We start from the raw sequence: 6,246 nt of genomic DNA on the forward strand, positions 1-6,246 counted from the left end.
TAGTAATATATATTATAGCATGTCATAGGGTTCGACTACGAAGATTTTCCTGTGATGCATGCGGTCATTGAGTGCTAGATTTGAGCTCTACTAGACCAACTAGTTTCTTTGAAAGCACTCCTGTGCTTAAGGTGTTTCGTCTGAAGCCTGTAAGTTAGCCTAATTCTACCGTCAGACGCTGGTCTAATAATTTTCTTGTCAAGTTTTGAGGATTGTCAGATGAAAATGGCCGACCAAACAGCTTCCCTCACAGCAAAAAGACTCAACTACCGTAGCATCCACAGCTTGTATATGCCTTTAACAGTCACAACATCGAGCCCATTTAGCCGCATGAGAGACTAGATTAAATGCACCACCAAAATTAAGTTTAAGCAAATCACATGGGGAAGGGCGAGCGCAGGACTTGTGGCTGGAATTTCTGAAGAGTGAGGCTGCTGCCACTGATGTAACAAGAGGCTTTGTCTATAATCTGGGATTCTGCCAGCAAACCTGAAAATGCTCCCCGCATAGCGGCCCCTCTTCCATTGGATTCCATGCCATTCCCGTGCATCTCCTCTCGTGCACCGAGGGTTTTATTCTAGCGGTGGAAGAGGCTTGTCTCTTTCCACTGCACCTGGATTTGAATTTTTATTTTGCACGTCTGTCACCACGCGGTGCCTTACATGCCTACTGGGTTTGCAAGATGTTCAGTGGGCCATGAAATTAGTCGTGGTACGCGCAAGCTGGCCCGGATACCCACGTAAATCAAAATAATAATAATAATATTGTCACGTACTAATATAAATTATATTTTAAAATTTAATATAATAACTTGATCTATTAGATTACATTAGTCCTTTGACATAATATTAGAACTTTAATAACTAAGTAGTCACGAGTTTGAACCTCACTATATTTATTTATTTGATAAAAATTAAGTGCAATATAATATGAGTATATACAAGTTTCAAGCCTTTAATTAAAAAGATATATTAAAAATAATATAAATTATATCTTGAAATCTCACCTAACAATTTAAGCTATTGTGTTGAATTAATTTATAAACAACTATCCACTCTCCAATAACTATTATATTCTTTAATTTGTTCACCACTATTTATTTGGCAAGTAATCGAATTGTGGCCGTATTGTTTATAAATGTTGCACCTACGTATTATTGTCTTTCTTTCTTTTTATATTAGAAGGTTGATCATCATTTCATGGTTTTTTTTGTCATTTCTTTCTCAATCTCTGCATACTCATTTTAAAATTTGAATGTAGAAAAATGATATAACCTTTTTTAGGATTTAAATTAGCATATGGCAAAGGGTGAACAACCTTTTTCTAAAAGTTTTTACATTATATTATTCATGGCATATATTTTTTATGACAAGGACTATATGCCTATATGAAATCTTAATCATCATTCATCATTCATTTCCTAGACAATCATAGTTTTTCTCCAAACTAACAGATAATCTAGATTGGCTCTTATATACTTAATACTTATTTAAACTTGTTGGTATCATTCTCAAATTTATAAACTTCTCAACAAACTTATACGGATAATTTTCTAACAAATGGTGTGCTATTTATTTCCCATTTAATAGATTCAACATATCTAATAGAAAACATAGATATTATCTTCAATCAAATCTTCTAAACATAATAATTTACAAACTCATATACTTCCTAACCCAACTATTAAATTACTTAGCCAAATTATTAGTTGTATTCTTTACCTTAACTAATTCATTAAACAAATATCTTGATCATGTCTTAGGTTTGATGTTTTTTAACTAATTAAGAGTTGCTACATCCACATCTCTTTGATATCTTTCAAATAATTGTTTGTATAAGCTTTTGAAATACCCCAAAACCCAATTTTTATTTCCAATCTGCGGAATCCCTTGTTCTTCATGATGGTGTAAATATGCAATGAATAATGCATACGTGCCGCCTTACTAATTATCTCTAAAATAGCTCTGGAGATATTATATAAATCAATAAACAAATATTTGATAGTTAAATTACATAAAATAAAATAAAAAACAATCCATTATTAGCAAGTGTTTAACAAATCAGTAAGTTATACCTTGTGTCTAGATATGATACAAAAAGACCTATTATGAACAATATTCTTAATGAACTCATAAAGAGCATACAAATACTAGCACCATGTATCATTGTTGTTAGCTTTAACAATAACATACACAACCGGGAAAAGTTTTTTAGTAGCATCCAACCCTATAATTGATAATAATACACCTTCATATAGACCTTTAATAAAACACCCATCAATTCCAATAAATAGTCTGCATCTATTTATGAACCTATCTTTCATAGCTTTCAAATATATATAAACCTTTTAAAACTTGTACGATGAATGAATATTCAAATTGAAATTAAAGTCATATCCTGAAAAAAACATTAAAACTTGAATTATGTTATTTTAATAATTTTGTTTATCTTAGGAGTCTTTTCTAAGATATCTTATGATTTTCTTTAACCAACTCATTAGCTTAGTCCTTGCTCTCCATAAACTCATAAGGTGTGGTTTAATCCTATATTTCTCAAAAATAATGGTTTCAAGTACTTCATTTAAAATATATTGGTTAGCATTAATAATTGGTAGCAATTTGTTTATTAACCAAGTTGAATTCATTTTTATAAAAGTAGACCTCATACAACTTTGCTTATCTCTCTAGGCCTTTACCATGAATTTCTCGTTATCAAGAATAAGAGAAACATAAAGACATCATAAACAACGTTTTAATTATTATATCTTTTCAAATGATAATCATGTTTAACTTGATATTATATTAGAATTCCCTTGAAATAAGTGATATTTATAAATATTTGACACTTTTCAAATTTGATTGAACCATCAACTATAAACTTAAAACTCTTGTATTTTAAACTAGTAATTGGATCAACAATTCTCTTCTTTTTATTTTTTATTTTATCTCATTAACACTCACATTATCACTATTATTACACTTCTCACCACCTTCCTCGTCAATATTATAATCAATGTTATTAATATTCCATTCATCTTCAAACTTTTTCATCAAAGATTTACCAAAACGAACATCATATTATAGACTATCAATTCATATATCTTTAAATTAATTACAAAATCCAAATCCTTCCTCCTTAGTGTAAATATAATTGTCATAACCAAATTATGAGTTATTCCCTAAAATTCATTTTTTTCAAAATAAAAATAAAAAATAAAATAAAAGCAAGCAACAAACATGAAGAAAGTAGACATGAGAGGATCCCAAAAAATACATAAAAACCAAGATGTAATTTTGAAGAAAATTCAAGGCCTAATTATACCCCATTATACCTAAAAATGGAGAAAAAATAAATTCAAGGTCAAATTAAATTATTGTTGGATGAATTTATATAAAACTTAAGTCCAATGACATAATTAAATTGTTAATAGGCCAATTTGATTTAATTATAGGCCAAATTAAGTTTTAATTATGTTTCAGAATTAATTTAGGTCCAATTGAAAGATTTAATTAAGTGCAAGGACTTAGTTATGCTTTAAATGAGTCAAATTAATTTTACTTGGGGCTTAATTGGTGAAAAATTAAGTTTAGGAGCCTAATTTCGGTTTAATTGAGAATATTGAAATTTTAAAAGAACAAATTTAATTTTTACCAACTTAATTAATTGAAATCAAGGGTCAAATTATAAGAAAATTAAAGTTTTGGGGTCAATTAGTGGTTAAATTAATAAAATTCACATCCAATAATCAATCTGCAAAATACACCAAACTATAGGGGTTTAATTGACAAAAACCAGGGTGAAATTAAAAAAATTAAAATTTTAATAGTCAATTAGGGGTTAAATTGCATAAAACCAAGATTAATGACCACAGTGCACAAGGTGTGTAAATTCGGGGTTCTAATTCAAGTTTAACATGGGCTAAATTGCACTAAATCAAAAGTATGGTGTTAATTAAGGGTGTAATTAAATCCAATTTAAAGAGGAAGGACTCAAATGAACTTTGGCCAAAAACAAAACTCTTATACTATTCATTTTCTTCTTCAATTTTCTCTAAAATGAAAACTTAGGGAGGCTACTTTGTAGGTACATTTAATGCATGTAACATCTATCAAAGTTGACAAATCTTGCACGCAAATGATCCTCTGCAATTTCTCTACGACATTATATGGCCCATTCATGCTGAATGATAACTTATCGGCATCGACACAAGCCTAAAGAGGCCAATTCAGTCAGCCTTTTCTTGCAGATTTAACAACTCAGGATGCCTACTTCGAACCAATGGTTGGGATCCTTCTCAACTGAATCAAGGGCTGCAAAATTTTTCCAAGTGTAGATAACGATTATAAATAGAGGTGAATTTCGTATCCTAAGGGAAGAGAAAATCGGGTTCAAATTCAGCTAAAAAACCATCCTTTTCTAGTTTATACACATTTCTTATCTCTTTCTCTCTCCATCATGTCTTCAACCGTTGAAGACCTAACAAAAACCTTTCTCCTCTACTAACAAATGGCAGCTCAGCCTCCCTTACGAACCCAAATCCTCACCAGCAATAAGGGCAACCACCAGGAGGTCCTCCTTCTCCCCTATACAAATTTTCTTCTTCTGTTTCTCCTTCTTTCTTCCTCCGCCATAGGTAGCTGATTAGTACTTAAAAGTGCATTTTTATCATGGTTTTATATCATCATTTTGCACTTGAAGTATCAATAACTCCTTAACCAAAGCATATTTTATAATAATATATCTAATAATACTTAATACCTTTAATTTATGGTAAATGTTCATTTTAAATGCAGGCCTATCACATAAATGAAAGGATTGATTGATGACTTTAAGAACTTAAATTGCAAGGATAAAGAGATGGCCAAACTTAGAAAAGAGATGTCGGTGCAATCCAAACCGGAACACTGTTCGGTAAATGGGTCATATCTGGAGCTATATATCTCAGATTTAGGTCCAATTTATATGGATGGAAAGGTAAGACATAGGCCTACAACTTTCATATGGAGCCCAAGATCTAAAAAGGCCATTATCAAGTCCAAATTGTAGCAACAACAAAGAAGCCCGAATCTGTCTTCCAGCCCGAGCACTGTTCGGTATTTTGGCCATATCTAGAGTTCTAGAAGTCCAAATGAGCTGAATGTTTTACACAAGAAAGCTGAGACAATTGCCTACAACTTTCATGTTTGCAACTGGCTCCAGTTTTGACGTTATCAATGACGTTTTGGGCAGACAAAAGAAGATAAGGATTGTCACCAAGTCAAAAGTTGGTCACCCACTTATCAATTAGTCATCAAATCAATAGTTCCCATTTTTGGCCTATAAAAGGAGGCATTTGCCATGCATTTAGGCATCTTGGTGTTCAGATCAAGATCATGCTCTTCCTTTCTCTCTTTGTATTTTTTATGCTTTGTTTTCATTAATATTAAGTTTATGCCTTTCATTTCCTTTCCTTTACTTAGTTAACTTTTATGTTCTTATTTTGTTTATCTATTTTGCTTTCTTTCATTATGTCTAGCTAAGTTAATTATGTCAAGGTGAAAAGGTTACACTAATGGTGTAAGAATAAGTATAATGTAAACTTAATATGGACTTTAATGTTTGATACTAACATGTTTTATATTTGTTATCTTGTTCACTCTTTAATACTTTGCTTGTTAAATGACTAATCTTGATTTATGTTGTATAACACTTGGTACAACAAATGCTTGGCACTTTCATAGCCCATAATGTATGGTATAACCGACACCTGAGCTATGAAAGGAACTTGATTTATTGTTAACATAAGTTATAATCATGAATGCTTGACGAGATTTACAAGTATTAGCATTAATTGAATAAGATGACTAATGTAATCATGTTAACAATATATAATCTGATTGGAACCTCCTTTGTGTGTGGTTTCCAATTCAATAATAAGAGTTTATACTATACTTGTTTGATATACCATTAGTGGAACCTCTAACCTTGACATTTGTTATTATCATTGTTTAATCGTTACATTAATATTCCATCTCAAAGTTCTCATCTTCTTCTTCTTCTTCTCCTTCTTTTTCTTTATTATTATTATTATTATTATTATTATTATTATTATTATTAGTACTACTACTACTACTACTACTACTACTACTACTACTACTACTACTACTACTACTACTACTACTACTACTACTACTACTACTACTACTACTACTACTACTACTACTACTACTACTACTACTACTACTACTACTACTACTACTACTACTA

Source organism: Populus euphratica, unplaced genomic scaffold, assembly GCF_000495115.2.
Source record: "Populus euphratica unplaced genomic scaffold, PopEup_1.0 scaffold871.1, whole genome shotgun sequence".
Classification (NCBI taxonomy): Eukaryota; Viridiplantae; Streptophyta; class Magnoliopsida; order Malpighiales; family Salicaceae; genus Populus; species Populus euphratica.